Source organism: Odontesthes bonariensis, chromosome 1 (genome assembly GCF_027942865.1).
Source record: "Odontesthes bonariensis isolate fOdoBon6 chromosome 1, fOdoBon6.hap1, whole genome shotgun sequence".
NCBI classification, from domain to species: Eukaryota; Metazoa; Chordata; class Actinopteri; order Atheriniformes; family Atherinopsidae; genus Odontesthes; species Odontesthes bonariensis.
In genome coordinates, this window is record NC_134506.1 from 30,319,335 (window position 1) to 30,337,177 (window position 17,843).

The 17,843-nt window shown below is 41.4% G+C and overlaps 1 protein-coding gene across 2 annotated transcripts in view; it reads left to right on the forward strand.

Moving 5' to 3' along the window:
* Nucleotides 1-3,850: 3,850 nt before the first annotated feature.
* The window catches only part of sema4bb (sema domain, immunoglobulin domain (Ig), transmembrane domain (TM) and short cytoplasmic domain, (semaphorin) 4Bb), a 59,102-nt gene continuing 45,109 nt past the window's right edge, over nucleotides 3,851-17,843 (forward strand). The window contains exon 1 of one of the 2 annotated variants that reach the window (XM_075463965.1): nucleotides 3,851-3,999. The gene's annotated coding sequence lies outside the window, so the exon portion shown is untranslated. Of the gene's footprint in view, nucleotides 4,000-12,964; nucleotides 13,164-17,843 lie in introns of those variants that run through there. The other variant, XM_075463957.1, reaches the window with a different exon arrangement.

Sequence of the window (17,843 nt, forward strand, 5' to 3'; positions counted from 1 at the left end):
AAAATCTTGATTTGAATATTTTATCATTTGATACACTATTGTAACATGTAACATGAGATAAGATTACATTAGATAAAGCAACTATAGCATTTTTTGGAAAACCTACAACACAACTAAAGTCGTTGCAAATTCCTCCTAATATCGTGACCTATTCCAAGTATGCCAAGAAAAAGGGCTCAGGAAAAGATTATAGGAGGTCTTTTTGTCTATTCCACAGTACTCTGGGTCTTTTACTGGCAGAATGTCTGATTAGTACTGACCAGTCAGTTAGTGGGATTTCCTCTACTCAGCTGAAAAGTAAAACCTTCCTCTTTATAAGATGATGAAAAAAATATTAATCTGTGCCTGGTCCAGGCATAGCTGTCATCCAGTCTTGCGTTTTACAGAACTCCTGCTGATTTAACTTGGTCATCAGGAGTGAATATGTTTCATTTTAGGTGTAAGTATTTCCATTATCCAGGTTGCCCATATGTTCATAGGCTACAACACTGAGGTCCTGAATACTAATTATGGGACTGATGAAGAAACTTCTTTTGGAAATATACTGCCAATTGAATACGCCTTAATCCTGCATGTCTGATCAAGTATTCTGATATCCTAATCCTCACACTTGGATGGCATCATTTCATTACAAGTTTCTTCTCAATTGTATGGCTGCTTTGATCAGAAAAATATGCACCATTACCTTAAAATTTTGATGCAACCACTGCTGCAGCAATCCTATCACACCACTTAACAAATACTCTAATATGAGGTATTAATATAAAACAAGATACAGCCCAGATCTCTGAGTGCCCACCTCACATATGAGGGATGGTAAATGTCCTGTCAGCATTTCCTCCAGGAAGTGACAGATGAGAGGACAAAAAATTATTTTTCTTCAGCCTGCCACTAAACATAGTCTGTGTGTGTGTGCGTGTGCAAACAATATGAAATGTCTCATAAAATTGGCAGGGGAAGCTCAGGGCAGCACTTCAGAAAGTCAGTGACTGTGCCAGTGCTGTTGTAAACAACAATCATCAATCATTCCAACTAAAAGGAATCTTTTCTGTTTGTTTTCCCACTGAGATTTACGCCAGCTCTTTAAGGTACAATGGTTGCATTAGTTAACCCTCGTGTCTGTTGAATTATTGCTCTTGTTATCTTTCTAATAAAGCCCTTGAGTCTTTAGCCTTTCATGCATATGATGATCTGTGGTAAGCAGTCTCAAAATGGCTTGGACACTGAAAATCTGCTAACGTTCTACTCAGTTCCACTTTCCACTTTGGTTAATGTTGACTGGCAAATTCAAACTACAGACTAACAGCAAACCATCTTAGTAGCTTCTGACTCAGATCCATGTTGCTGATGGCGATTAAGCCATGTTGCTTAAAGGCTTTATAATCATATTGCACCACTCTTTTTTATTCAATCCCCACTGTTAAGACGAAAGGTGTTCCACTCCAGAGAGCAATTTGCAAAGTTGTGCAACAGAATTTGCTGTTCAAAAAGTGTTAGCTCTCTAATTTTCTCAACAAGAGTCCCATCTACTTTTTCACTGTGGCGCATCATTAGGAATTTTAAGAGTTTTCACATAGACGCTGTGGCCCAAGAGGATCTATCTCCAGCCTGCAAGACTTCAAAATATACCCACTCAGTGAGCATTTAAATGCACCTGCACGTGCCTGAAATTAAAATCAGCCTTGCAGCTTGCTGTATCATACTGTTCTTTAGGCAATCACTTCATTTCAGAGAACCTCACAAATTTGTACTGAGATTCATTGAAGATCAGAGGGCTCAGTCATTATCTAGTACTGTCAAGCACTTGAATCAAAGCAAAAGCATTTTTGATTTTACATAAATGTTTACAGCTGCTCCCATTACGATGTCCTAGAATCCTCTTGTTGGCAGCAGTCATCTTTTATTGGTCTATATTTATGACATCTTAAATGAAACATCAAATGCACTGAAGATGCATCTTTGAGTAAACCTTATTTTTTCCAAATGCCGGCAAAGGTAAATTAACACCTATCAAGAAATCAACAGTGATTTCTCTATCATCCTACAACTGAATACATGGTCTAACTTTCTTTTTTGTTTTGTAGCCCATTTATCTCATAAATGTGTGTTGGCTGGTGGAAAAGATCCTTAGATCCTAGTTGATGCTAAACATCTACATTTCATTTGGTGTCAAGTCTTCTGTGTATTCAAGACAACTTCAAGTTCTCATTACATCCAAGTTATACTCCTCTCCTGAGTGGATCATCCAGTAATCAGAGGGTTGGTGGTTTAATCCCTAGCTCCTCCACTATGCATGTCAAAGTGTCTTTGACCCCCAATGTGGCATCACTGAGTGAATGTGTATGTGATATAAAAAGGATTCAATAGCCACTGTATGAATGTGTATGTGACTGGTTTAATATGCTTCATAATGTAAAGTGCTGTGGGAAGTCAATAAGACTAGAAAAGCACCATATGAATTCAGTCTATTTACCACAGGCTTTTCCTAACCTCTCACAAGTCACATGGGACTGAGGTGGAACTGCGTTTTTAAAGTGAAATTAAAGGACGAAACATCTGTCTCTTACTGGAGTTGAACCCAGCTTTGCAGTCAATGGTCGAGCAACTTGGTCCACCGGTCTAACCCTCAAAAGCATTCAGACCATATGCAAATCCATGTTTCTATCAATGATTTCTAAAAAACTTAAATTTCAACTGCCTTAGAGCAGAGACATGAGGCAGATTTAACTGCATAAGTCAGACAAAGCCTGCAGAGCTAAACACCGACATTACTTATGAAAATTAATGAAGGGAGCAGGGGGAAGAGACTTTGTTATCTTTGTGTTCCTGACACCAGCATCCCTCTTATCTCATATTCTGCCTGTCTTGTGCCAGATTGGTACAGACAGAGCAGAGGTGTGAGGATGACCCTGAGTTGTCATTGTTTTCCTACAACGCCCTTCCTTCTCTCTCTCTCTCTCTCTCTCTCTCTCTCTCTCTCTCTCTCTCTCTCTCTCTCTCTCTCTCTCTCTCTCTCTCTCTCTCTCTTCCTCATCAGTGATGGCAGGCTGCATGAAGACAGGCGATTGTATATGCCTATGTATGTGTAGGTGGGAGGGATGGGGGGGCTTCAATTTTTCTCAAAGCCAGCAGAATGTGTTTGCAATCATTCACATGAAATGTCAGTGACTTCCTAACAGGTTGTCCGTCTGTGCTTTTTCAAACTGACACAGGAGCCATTAACAAGCTCTGAGCATGTGTTCTTGGGTTAAAATGGGTGGAATTGTGATGTTTTGTGTGTGCGCTAGAAAAGAATGGTAAAGAAAAATCAGCATGAAAAAAAAGCTGTGTGAGTATTTCTTAATAGTTACCAGGAAGTTTGGGTACATGATTCACAAAATGTGATTGACACAGTTGTGACTATAACTCTCCTCTGATATAACGTAGTTCACAATCTCTTATGAACGTAACCACATACCCCACACACACACACACACACACACACACACACACACACACACGCACACACACACACACACACACACACACACACACACACAGGTGCAGGCATCATGACGACACAGCAATGAATGCAGCATGGACACAACCCTAAATCATCCGGTGGTCTGCTGCAGAGGGAGAATATACAGTGTTGCAGACACAAACACAAACACACACACCTTCCCCCACCCGCAGCCCACCCCCTGCAAACCTACCATCCCTTAGTCTATGATGTAATGCTACCAGATCCCTCCTCTGCTGCCTCTCCCTCCCTCCATCTCTCACACACTCCTCTCTTTCCTTCTTCTCATTCTATTGGTGGCTCCCGACTGCATCTGCTGGATCAGCTCTGACTCCCTACACACATGCACACACACGCACACACACGCACACACGCACACTTCGATGCGTCTTCTCACACACACTCTTACACATACACTACCAGGGGGATTCCTCCGCCACTGCAGCCTCAGCGCGCTCCACCTGGCTCCTGTCTTCCGCCGTAGGGGGGAGAGCACGGTGAGTCCCTCCTTTCTCTCATGACAGCAGGCAATTTTGGCTAAGAGTAAGACAAAAGGATGGAAGGACATTGTTTTATTCTGCAGAGAGGGTCGGACAAATGCCGGGAGGCAATGCTGCCACTGCAGCCTGGGAGGAGAGGCTTGCGGCTGAGTTTGTGCTTGGAGTAATGAAGTGGTGTGAGGGAGGTTGCTCAGTTACAACAGATACCGGTCATCTACTCGCTGGGTGCCATGGCAATAGATTGCTCGCTGTCAGGGTGCAGGCTCACAGTGTGTCTGTGTCCTGGTAGGATGCTGAAAGCCATGGTGTGGTACACGTGTGTGAGCTCTCTGTGAGGTGAGAGATGGGTTTGAATGCATATGAGTGCACGTGTAGCCTGAATTAGGAAGCCTTAATATATACTCTAGGTTGTTGTGTGTTGAGCGATTGGCTGTTTGAAAAATGTAGAAAAATGTCACCTTGCTTTAAAATAACAAGGGATGAAAAAAGAGGTTGGGAGCTGAGTGACCTGAATGTGAAAGCAAAGCTGCTACTGCATTAAGTTCCTGTGATGGTGTTTTTTTGGCTTTATAGTAGGTGGTTTTGACTACTGGCTATGATAAAGGCCTTCCAGTCTTATTATGAACATATAGTTCTTCTTGTGTCACTGACAAAAAAGGGTGTGTACATAGGGTGTGAACTTGTGCGTCAGTGACATTTGGACAATCGCAGCACCCTGGCTGTCTCTTCCTTTCCCATTATGTGCACTGGGCTCTTTCACTGTGAGGCGCAGTAACACTGAGTATAATAGAAAAAGTAATTCTATTATTGCCTCAGCTTTTGACTGCTAAATGACACATTAATGATAATGGAAATGAGCAAAATGAAATCACTGGTGCATTTTTCTTCCTCAGCCAAGGCTGACCAATTTGCAAGGTTTTTGTAGCATTGTACTACAACTTTACCTTTTAAAGTCAGTGTGCTGAAATGTTAATATTTTATACAGCAGCTCCATGGTAATTCACATGTGGACACTCTCATAACTAATTCACCCAGATTTATAGTGGACTGAACTGACAAAAAAAGGCCCAATTCAACTGTACGGGTGGAAAAAAGACACATGAGCTCAGGGAGCAATCTTTACAGGGTTTATTTATAATGATTTCAGGGTTTTTTGGACAAAACTAAGGTGTTCTAAGTTATTTTAGGTGTGAAAAATGCAGATAGACCTAAAAGAACATAAAGAAACTTAATTACCAACAGAAAAAACAAGGCTAAGCCCATGCATACAGGAAGTTCAACTTCATCCATGAAGTAAAACTCTGAACTTCCCATGGCTACTTTTTTAGACCTTATATACCATAAGCCCCACAAGAACAAACCTAGACATTTATCATTAATCAATGCCTTTTGTCCACCTTGGTGGTTACAAGGAGTGAAGCACATTCAATCATATAGGTCAAATTTAAACAAAAATATATTCAAATTAATACATTTATTTGAATGTGTATGTACAGTGTGTTGTTTTTTCTTAGGAATGTAACTGATGAGAGTATGCGTCATAAAGGAAATATAATCAAAAACATTATGCTCGTTGCGTTAGCTTAAAAATCCAAAACTCACCCAATTAGTCCTCAAGATTAGTGTGCAACGCACCTACACAACAGAACAACAACTATACATAGCCAGCTTTAAATAGTATATTATAAGGTGCTTGTGCATTGTATCTGATGTGCAGCCTTCACTCTAGACAGCATGGGGTTGCCAGCATGACATCAGCACATTGAAGGATAAACTATGGCTCATTGTAAAGTATTTTTATCCTGTTTAGCTGAGAAGTACATTGGTGGGATGCGTGATTCAAACAAATATCTGCGGTTTAATCCATCAAATGTCACCAGCTCATGGGCTACAAAACAAACAAACATTCCATATTTGATAATCTGCATGCCACTCTCTACAAACCAACAAAAAAAATTAGCTTTGATGTGCCTGTCAGCAAATGTAATTATTTACTAAAATAGCAGCTACAACCACATTGAAAAGAAGAAAGCCGACCAAAATGTTTTGAGAATCAGCTGGCTGGATTCAAATTTAAACCATCACGGAACAGTGGGTGCAAATATGCTTGTGGATTTATTTTTTTTTTTTAATCAATGAGTAGCACATGAAAAGGCTGTTCCTCAAGGCTATTTTACTCCGACATAGTCTCTGTGGGCATAAATGGAAAGTAATTAGGATCGCGGTTCAACAAAAACTAATAAACCGACAGGCAATGAGGAAGTGTAGAATATACTCGGTTCCTATTGGCTGTTGGAGCATTATTTTTATGCTTAGTAGGTTAGTGTGTATTCATTCTGAGATAGTTTATTGATTTCTTTATGTTTGAATCCCATTACAGACTCCGTGTCTCCCCACCGCCCCAAAGACCTTTAGAAGTAAGACCAACACTGAGTCTAAATACTCATTTTCTCCCTGAAGCAGCTCCTTAGTTATTGAATATTTTGCTTGGTTCAGTTATTTTGACACAAATTCGGAATTTGGAGCTTTATCTGAAAGATCTGATGTTGCAGATCTATGTCAGTACGAGTTTCATGCTGGCTGAACTGGGTAATTCTGCTCTTGCTGGCTTCAGTGACGTTGAACCAAATAGCTGCAGTAAAAATTAATGAGTAAAAAAAAAAGCTACTAAAGGTGAGAAAATGACAAAATTAAAAAGATAAATGAATTCTTCTGCCAAAAGGACCTTTCGCTTCAGGTCTGTCACTGCTTCAGTCACGCCGTCGACACAGGTTTTTTCCTTATGAGCTGTAGTTTCTCTCCTTCTGTGACCTAAACACAGACACCACAAGTTTTTCCAAGAATAAAACAAGCAGTGATGTGGGGCCTACTTATGGAAAAAAATACCCCATGACAGCTGCTCTGGTACTTCCATCCCCAAATGAAAACACTTGTGTCTTCAACACAAAAGCACTCTTTCACTTAGACTTTCACAAAGGACTGTCATGGAAAGAAAAACCTCCAACATCTAAATGTCCTTAGTTCAACCTGTACGTATCTCATTGCACTGATATACAGGAAATGTGGAACTGTGTTTCTACTACATCACCATAATTTTAAGTCCAGGAATGGAGAGCGCAGAGCCTAAACACTCAACAGAAGGTTGAGAGAGCAGTAAAATTTTGTTGCGGCTGAAAATCCCACCGTTTTCTTCGTACATTGTCATGTTAGCTAAATCTTCTAAGTATTTGAGAGGACGTTTGATGTCTTTTCTGTCCAAGCAGCTGCTTGAGACCTTTGTTTTCTGTCTGGCTGTCTCTCTTAATATTCCACACACCTTCACCGAGCACGCAGCAATGCTCAAAGTTTTGATTTTCAGGCCTTTCATTTCAGAGAGTGATCACAAAAGGTTTAAAGGACCAAACCTGCTATTCAACTTCAGAAATATAGAGGCAATCTCATCATTTCTTACAGTATTCGTCTCTAATGATGTACCATATTCAATGACATGATTGATAGACTTATTTACACTGAGAAATTCATTTGAAAAAGCCAAAAAAAAAAACTCATTAATTCTCTCTTGATGCCTGGAGGCTTTCCTCTACAGTCAAACCCTTTCCCACTGTGCAGCTGTGCAGGACCTTCACCTATGCCCTCCTAGTGAGGCACCCACTGCCTCCCAGCTTCAAAACCATGAAGAAAGAGCCAGACAAAGAAAAGCAATGCACTGAACAAACACACACACACAATGGTGTCTTCATTTAAACTGCACAGACCGTAACTGACATCACTTCCCTCAAGCTCTCAGGGGAAAAACCAAACCACATTTAGGTGCATTAATCTCATAACATCCTATAGAATTCATATTATCGCCACATGTCAGCCCTTCCCCCAGAAACTGCCGGAAAGCTGATATTGACTCTTATTCATTAAGGGATACGAAGAGTCTTCGAAACAGTTCAGCTGGCTCCAGTATGCTCTATTTTGCCACAAATCAGATTATTTTCTCTATATTCTTCTTTTTTCCGATTGCTTTGCTTTTCACTGACATTTGTAGTGAAAATGCCCTAAGGTTAACCCACTAGCTACTTATATTTTTTGGATCCTTTTCTCTCCACAATCATTCACATTCATTCAAGTATGTCTTTTTTGTTGTTTTTTTTTTGTGAATTTTATCAGGAATCCTGCAGAAAACTTAAAAATATATATTTTTTATTTTGGTTGCAACATCAAATCTAACCCACTGAACAGCTTTAAACGTTAATCATCCAGTCATCAGCTTGGGCCGTTACTGTGTGGAGCTGTGTGAAAGATCTGATTAGCTTAGGGTGTTAGGAACCAAAAACCTTCACGATCTCACTCTGAGAAGACTGAACATGTGTGAAAGAAGGAGCCAGTTAAAACTGACAGGATGATTTGCATCTTGTGTTTAATTATCTCCCCTATCACCATAAACACAGGCCTTTTTCTGAAGTGTGTGGGGATGGGGAGGACAGAGAGTTGGCTGTGAGGCAGCATGAAATAAAAAAAAAAATTATTCGATATGGACATACATGAGCTGCCATCTGTATCAACTGTTATTTTCACTCTTTCTCTGCAGTGCTATTTTGTCAAATTATTTGCTGTGCAATTGGCCATTTCACCAAAATTGATAGAAAACGTTTTTTCATACCCCGACATTTTCCTCTATTGGCCAAGTAGACACAAGTATTGGCCAAGTAGATGGCGGAGTACTTAAAAGCTAGAATTTCAAACAACAGGGATTGTTTCTGTTGCACAGTGAACTCTGGTGCAGACTAAAATACCTATGCAAAACTCATATGAATTAGAATGAAATTTAGAAACGTGTTCCCTTCAGCAGGTGTGGCAACCAACTGAGCATTTTTTGGTTGAGAAGACATCTAAAAGACATCTAAATCCTCATCGACACCCATGCTAAAACTGAATTAGATTTGGTTCGACAGGAAATGTTTAGTACATGTGTATGCCTTTTTGAAGATAACAAAATGTTTGCTTTTAGCCCAGAATTTACCAGGATTTGCAATATCAATCAATTAAAACAACCACATATATATGCCACCACTGTCATAGAAAATATTTCTGTGGTTATTTTAAGATTTTTGCACACATGCATATAACCTGCACAATTACATGTTTATGGGAATTATTCATTTAAACGGTGTCATCATGAATACCACATTTCATATGCCAGTAGAATATGAGTTTGGAAAGATATCACCATATAACCTAATAATATGATCTATGAATTAGGTAGTAAGGACTAAACTGCTTAGGCTAAAAGTGACAAAAGTTGAAAGCATGTCTAGTTCTCTCTAGAAGTGTTAGCCAATTGGCTATGTGCAATCAATGAGCCAAAATATTTCACCGTCCACTAAATAAGTTTCTGAACCAAACAGAATGATCTCAGTTTTGTCTTCATTTAATTGTAGAAAATTCTCTCTCATCCAGGTGTTTACTTCCTCCAGACACTGACACAGTACGTCTGCTGGGCTGCAGTCGTCTGGTGACAGAGACACATAAAGTTGTGTATCGTCTGCATAACTGTGATAATTGATGTTAAAGTTCTGCAGTATCTGACCCAAAGGGAGCATACAGAAATAAAACAGAATAAGTCTAAGAATTGACCCCTGGGGGACTCCACAAGTCATGGCCACTCGCTCAGATTCATAGCTGCCAATTGTAACAAAATAACCAGTTAAGGACCGCTCCAGAAAGTCCAACCCAGTTTTCCCAGGATTCTGTGATCTACAGTATCAAACGCAGCATTGAGGTCCAACAGGACCAGGACTGAAACATAACCAGAATCAGTATTCACCCTAATGTCGTTTAACACTTTGACCAGAGCTGTTTCAGTGCTGTGATGACGTCTGAAGTCTGAAGTTCATCATAGAGGCGTCTAGAGTTCTCTTCTTTAGGAGTGGCTTAATGGCCGCTGTCTTTAGTGACTTGGGAAAATGCTTGATGCCAGTGAGCTGTTAACTATTTGTAGGAGATCACTTTCTACTGAGGTAAAAACAGTTTTTAAAAAGTCGGATGGTATTATGTCCAGAGAACATTTTATTGATTTCAGATGCCGAACTGTTTCCTCTAGGATTTTTAAATCAACAATATTAAATTGTGACATAACGTCAGAGTTATTTCTAGGTTCTAGACACAGATTAGTTTTCCTGTTTGTCTGTGTGGTGTGAATGTTTTGTCTAATTGTTTTGATTTTTTGGCTAAAAAAGTTGGAAAATTTGTTGCATTTCTCAGTGGAGGGGAGGTCTGGGTTTGACTGTTTAGGAGGATTTGTGAATTTTTCAACCATAGCGAACAGAGTTCGAGAATTGTGACAACTTTCTGATAGCATGTTCACCATCTTAGCCTGTTAGCATGCTAAAACTCACCTGTTAGCATGCTGCTGATATGAAACAACAAATTCGATGGCCGTAAAATCAATACAAAAGTGGTGGACTAGCTGGATCCTAAACTGCAAGAGTGTTTTAAGGTTAAAAATAAAACTATTTCTTTTTACTGCTTATGCACGATCAAAGCAATATTTCATCGCATTGACATGAGCTCTTCTGTTGCCTAAGGCTTTTGCTGGGCTGGTAAATCCCACCAAACATCAAGGCAGATTTCCAAATCTGATGTTGCCTGTCATATACTTAACCCCAATAAAAGCTCCACGGGTGGCCATGACCTTAATATGCATGGCTGCTTCACGCCCCCTGCATTCAGGTTCTCACGCGACAATAAGGGGATGTTATTTGAGTCATATTGTGGGTGATATGTTCAGAAGAACTGAATTTTAGTCAAAGTCTTCAAATTGCAAAATGCCCCCAAATAAACTACAGTATGCTCATTAGTTACCGTATATGCTTTTGCTCTTGTCAAAGTGCTCAATCCAAAGCGCAGAGCTATTCTGCATCTTGTTATAGAATCCTCTGTTTGTGAGTGGTAATGTGTGAGAGCTCCTCACAGACCTTTGTCTTCTGTCCGCTGATTATTTTTTCAGCTACAGTTTCCTTCTGAACAGTTACTTTCAATGAATTGCTGCAGAGATAATAGGAACGAATAACAAGTTTCTGCAACATTCTTGGAGGAGTTCTTACTGCCGCACAGTCTATCCACCCCCTGATGTGTCTAGCCTGTCTTTGGCATAAGTTGGATGGTTTTAATCTTCTCAGAGGTAATCCTACTAAGGATTACAAAGGTCTCAGCAGATAAAGAAGATAAACTTTGATTTGGTGCCAGCCTATCGAAGAACCACAGAGAAATATGCGTTGTCAAAGCAAAAGTAAAACGGGAAAAGAAGCCAGAGTAAAATTAGGCCTTGGCATAAGTTTAACCTCCACCTGTCACAGATTTTTCCAGTGTTGGGTGGAAAGTGTGAGGGGACGATTTTACTGTATCTAAGAGAGAGTCCCACAAAACCAGTCAGAGAGTGACAACATCCAGAATAAATGTCAGGCCTCTGTCAGACCGAGCCATCAGGATGCAGCCTCCAGCGTTCTGTGCCAGGCTCAGTTATTGTTATCACATTTCTTTGTGTTAGCAGCCAAAATATCTGACAAATTCCCAAACAGGTGCATGTCACTGAATGCAACGAGCCAGAGACTAATTATTAATGTTATCTTCTCCCCTGTGGGTGTGAATAGTGTTTTGTGTTATGTATAAGCTCTATTTGTGTCCTCTTGTTAGGACAACATGATAATGATTTGATTGGATGTATTGAGCAGAGCAGAAAGACCACTTCCTGCAGTTGAAATTTTAAAGGGGAAACTAGATGACTTGGACTTCACAGTTCTCTTTCCTTCTCTCTTTCTCAAAGCAAAAAGAGATTACATGAATGGCTGAGTCTGGCCGTGCTCAGGTCTTCGCTTTGTACATAATCCCCCGTAATTCTCTTTGTGGTGGACACTCTCAGCTGTCATCCATTGTTTGATGACTGCAGTGAGAATAAAAAGGGAGCTCTGATACCCCAAGCCAACAGAGCAAGAAAACTTTGACTCTGCAAAGAATTCTGCTGCAGTCAGAATCCGAGGCGGGGCGCAGCCAGATCTGAGTCTCTGTCTTTTCTTCTGCATCACATTGCAAAACACATTCAATTCATTCTTCAGAATGTTTTCCAGGGTTAAGTCGCCTAAAAAACAACACTTCCTAATTCCCGCTTTCTAGATTATGACAGCTTGTCTACGGCATGCATCCTTTGTGGTGACATCACATCAGTTCGTAAACTTTTTTGAGAATCAACTCTGTACAAGATGGACAGATGCAGACAGACTGTCCACTGACGACTTCCTGTTAGGGCTGCTTTTAAGTATCAGACAACAGCGGACAACAGAAGTTGTGGTGGAGAGTTACAGAAATGACCATCAGTGACCCTAGTTTGTCTCCCTGCCCATGCTTTCTTTACTTTTTCCCAAAACCTCTTCATGCCTGCTGCATGTAATTAATCTCCTTTCTCTGGCTCACTACATTCAGGTGTTTCACCCGGTCTGCGACACGCAACATGGTGCAGGCACAAAAACAAAATAAAAATGAAGGAATAAATAAATATTTGCTATATATCATGCATCAGCATCACATGCTATAGTTTTGGGCTGGGTATTGAAGCAAATCGGCACAAAATACAACCACGTTCGATCTGCAATGAGGTTGGGAAATTAAAGAACAATTTGTAGAGATTTGAGATTATTTAGACATTCAATTTTCACAAGACGTTACCACAAGTCTGGCAAACGTCCCAAACAGAATTCTTTCTAAATAACGCATTCGTCAACAGTAGGACATCAGCATAGCACACAGCAGAAACGTGCGCATTCAGTTTCGTCATTTCTTTCCTTCGGCCACATTGGGGGCTCCCTCCACAGAAAGCAAACGCTGCCCACATGAACTCTGACATGCTGATGTGTGCGCGTTGCAGGCTTTGAGTGTCTGCAGGAAGGCAGCGTGTGCTGTGGGAGGAGCCAAAATTTTGGAGGCTTGAAAACGGCTAACGTTTACTTTGTAGCGGAGGAGGCTCGGCTTCACATGGACGGAGGATGCGCTTCACCTCTCGGAAACAGTAAAGGATTCACGGCTGATTCGGTTGTCATTTTCGCTCTTTTTTTTTGTTTTAAACGCATTTTTGAAGACTTCGGCAGTGACGGAGGGATTTGCTCTGCGGTTCGTGGATGGTAAGGTCCTGCTTTTCTTTTTTTCTTCTTCTTTTTTTCCGTCCGCTTGGGGACACCTTTACCACGAACAGAGAAAGGACGCGATATTTTTCAGCAAGTTCCAATAAGCGAGTGACGTTTTGTGAATCTCTGCCGCTCCGCAGAAGTAAAAGTTTGACCCCTTCAGATGAAGTGCAGATTAAATGTCTCGGCCCGCTGCTGTTTTTCTCTTTTATTATTAGTACCTGAAACTGCTTGCTGCCTTGCGTGCGACTCGCGCGTCGCTCACCTCAGAGCTGCCACATCTACCCCTCGGTGGGGGCAAAACTCACCTCTGAACAAAGTACCAGCGTGTGGATGAGAACAAATGTGAAGTTCAGCGCCGCTTTTGTTTGAGATTTTCCACTGCATGCAGGTGGAGAGAAAAACCTGACGGGCTCTGTTTTCTGTCTACTCGTTTGGGTAAGCAGCTGCTTTTTCCATCTAACCTTCAGTCTTATAAGACTGTACTCTAAAAGGTTCACACCAGAGAGCGCCTTTTGGAGTTTATGGCTCCAACTTTAGACTCTTTGTGAATATTTAGTCTTCTGATATGTTCTTTCCAAATAACTGTCCTGTGTTGACTCTGACGTGTTTCTGGTATCGCTCAGGGTGACCCTGCACAAGGCATCACCTTTTCTCCAGATTTGATTTCGTGTAAAATCTCTGTTTTATCCTGAGCCGCTGGATCAGATCTGGTGGTTGTGGTGCCTGTGATGCGCCAAAGAGCGTCTGTGTTTACAGTGTGCTGATATGCCTTGTTGGCTTCAGGCTGTGGAGCCGACCTCTCTGCTGCTCGCCTCCTAAGATAGTAGATTTCGTACCGTAAACAAACCTTTACTCTGGAAGCAAGTGTAGGCACGGTAACCCCCCCCCCCCCCCCCCATCCTCCCTCTCTTTCCCTCACAATTATGCTTAGGCAGACCCCCACCCACACATTCAAGCACTCAAAACAAACACACAGTCTCCACCCAACACTCCACCCACTGTAACAACTTCAGAGCAATGGTCAGCATGTGGGGAGGTTGTGGTGAAGAGTTGGAGGGTAAACTGGCCGTAAAGAGACACTCTGCTGCTTTTTAACCCTCAAAGGGTTAGCAATATCCTACAGGGTCCAGAGGGACGAGTATTGCTCAGTCCAAATTGATGGGAACTTGCCTTTTTAGAGTCCCCGTGCAGCCTCCCATGCGGAGCTGAGATGTCGGTATTTGGTCATTTGCTGGGCTGGAGCCAGATCACACCCAGAGACATGAAGCCAGTCACGCTGACTGTTCATCAGCTGAGCAGAAGTCGAGGGAGGGTGGGGGTGTTGTGGATCCCAAACAGAAAGGAGGCTGTACAAATCCCATTTAGGTTTTCGAGGTTTTGCTACAGCTAAATGAGTTGGCAGTGTGGCGCCTACGGTTGAGGAATCTGCAAGAATTCTTGTGAAAAGTCACACGTAGGCTTTACACGATAAGGTTTAATGGTTTGCATTTGCATGCAGTAAAACTTGGCCGGAGCCCCCTTTACCGGCTTTCTCTGCTGTGCTCTCGCATAGCTTTGTCTGTCAGTCACAGGCCCATTCGTATTCAGTATGACCTGCAGGTCCTGTTGAAAAGCTGGCCAGGCCCTGCAGGAGTTTAGATGTTGGGCCAAACCAGGACTGTGACTGCAGGTGATGTTCCTCTGAATCTCTCCCAATGAGGCTGAAATTCTTTAAAACGATGGATTTTTCTGCTTTTCCCTGGTGTTTCCTTTTTTGTTGTCCCCCCCCCCCCCCCCTGCAGACCACTTTATTCATGCACATAATAGCTTAGCTTTCCGTCGTAGATAAACTGCAGGTTTTCTTAGTTCTGTTTGCAAAGCACAAAGTTGCATTGTGCTATACCGCGTTGGAAGCGGGTTTATTGTGAAGGAGGTTCTGCATCACATGGCTGTGTCTGTCAGTCGGATTCTTAGGTCATAAGAAGTGCCCTCTTCAGTCACTCGCATGAGGGCTTAACTGAGATGGCTGTCTTCGGATGGAAATATGTTACGTAAGACACTCTTCTCCAGAGAAAAAATGAATGTCCTCTCCTTTTTCCTTCTGCTGTTTTGAAAGGAGCGCAGAGGAAAAGATAAACTGTGACTTTTGTGATGGAAAAAAGACGTGTTATACGACTGGAATGTTTTTCCTTTTTAGAGTCTGCTGATAGTCAAATCTTATATTTCATTCAGGGGGTGATGGAGACTGTCTGCTTTTACTTTGCCCCAGTATCATCTTGAGATTGAGTTTTTCATGGAAATATTCAGCTGTGGAAAAACAAAGAATTTCATTTTCCTACAGATGTCGGGCGAGGGGAATTTATTAGGTGCCTGCAGCTTAAGAAAAGCAAATAATTTACTGAAGGAAAAAACTGCAGTTTGATTTCTTTTTAAACGTGATTGATGTTTCGGTGACTTTCATCAGTATCAAGTCACTTTGCATCATGCGATATGAAGTTGCAGTTTTGCTTCAAGTAGAGAAAACTCACTGATATTCAAAGCTATGAAAAATACTATCGATGGAAGGCACAGAGGATGCTTCTGTTTTTCTTCTGGCTTAATAGAGGGTAGTGAGACTGTTTTTGGGAGAGCGGTCGTAGATCTTTTGTTCGGTAATTTGTCAGCTCTCCTTTGCAACATGGTTAAAGTGCATGTCACATCTGTTTTGTTTTTTTTTGCTTTGTTTTTCTAGGTGTTGCTTGGTTTATCTTGTAAGAGGACAGGTGCACGTGGGTAAAACAGTTTACAGCCCAAGTTTGGTGTCAGCCCGTTTCACTGATCAACAGGTGGTGTTGACACTTCAACTTAGGAGACTGTCCTGCCCCTTTGACTACTCCACTATAAGCTGTTTAAAGGAGCCATCGTTCTTTTTGAAAAATAAACCACATCTAGCAGCCATGTGGGAAAAGTCCATTATTTGTGATTCTCAGCTTTCCCCAGACAAAACATGAAAGAATTGTAGGACTATCTTAGATTGCGGTTAAAACGGTAGCTCCAAATAATTTTTTTTGAGTAAAAGCCTCATTGATATTAAAATACCTCTTTTCAAAAAGTGTCCTGGACAAGACGGCAGCACGTGGGTTAAAAAATGTACAAACTGAGTGATGTATCACTATCAAAACCTGAAAATTAGGCAGAGCATGTACAAACAGATGTATCAGCCTCCAAGTCATCCAGCTTTTTTTTCTTTTTTTTTTTCCTCCAATGGGACCATGTCATGAAGCCTTTTTGCAGTTCATTCCAGGAAAAGGGAGCAGCGTACATGAAAGCCTTTTTTTTTTTTTTTTTTTCTCATCTCAGTTCGTACCCTTGGGACTGAAAATGATAATGAAAAAAAGAAAGTCCTGTGAACGAAGGCTATAAGGCCCTGAACTCTTCAGATGGAGGAAGCGCAAGAGGTAGGAAGGGGGGAGACAAAGAACAGCCTCATAAACAAAAATATGCCAACGTCTTGGCCTACGTATTGACGAGGAGGACCATCCAACGCGTCCGTATAATGGGTGAAGGATGTAAAATTAGTGATGGACCTCAGAGCCCCGTGATACACGGTATCAAGAGCACACAGACCCCGAGACAAGGTGTGCGTGTATATAACGGCGCTATAAGCAACCAGCTTCCTTTTTGATTCGGCTGATGAACAACATGTGGGGTAAAAGAATGACGGTCGATCAAGACACTGGCTCCATTGTGTATAAACCCAAACAGACCTGAACATCAGATCTCCATAAGAAGTGCGAATGTTGCGGACGTCTGCGCTCTCATAAAAGGTTCATATGTTCGTTACACCAATAGTTAACAGGAGCTGTGTCAATTTTGAGTGGGTTGAACGTGCGTTACTTTATTTTTGCGTTGCATTGTACAGTTTCCAGTTCCTCCCGTTCATCTTGATTGTAATGCTCTGCCTTTCACATTTAGAAATGAACGTTTAAACTTGTGAGTTCCAACTTTTTTTTTTTTTTTTTTTTTTTTTTAAAGGAAAAGGTTTCAAAGGAAACGTAATTTTTGTAAGATTTTACCACTCCACTCTTTACCCAGGTTGTCTTAATACAGACCCTTAAATATTAAAGAATCCCTTTTATGTTTTTCATGCAGCGTCTTCGGAGATAATTGCACGAAAATTGCTTTTCCCTCTCTGTTCCATGTATCAGCTTTTATCAACAGAACTGTTGGCAGGAGGGACCACACTGTTGACTTATTACTTCCTTTATTGTCGCTGGCTGCTCCCACAGACAAAGTCGGGGCCCTTACCTGACGGTAAACAAAGAAGTGCTTCAGCTGCTCCCTTTTTGAAGTCGGCACGTTTTTTGAGAGTGAACAGCCAACTGCTTTAAGGCGATAAAACGAACAAATGACTCGAACCGTACCAGGTTTCCACCTGGAATGACGAATGGGAACGGACGTGTGGTCAAGGCTTGTGGTCACAATCGTCAAAATGTGTACCTGTACATACTGAAGTGATTGCATTTTAGGTTTGACAATGTGAAAGCGCGGCCAGAAGTGGAATACAGTCATCTGACACGCTTTTAAATCCTATTGCGCTGCTTGTCAAATCGCGTAAAGAAATGAGTCCTCATGTTGGTTTAACTACAGGGATTAATCGTGCCCCCCCCCCCCCCCCCTCCAAACTTGATGTGTTAGTCATGAGATGAATAGCCT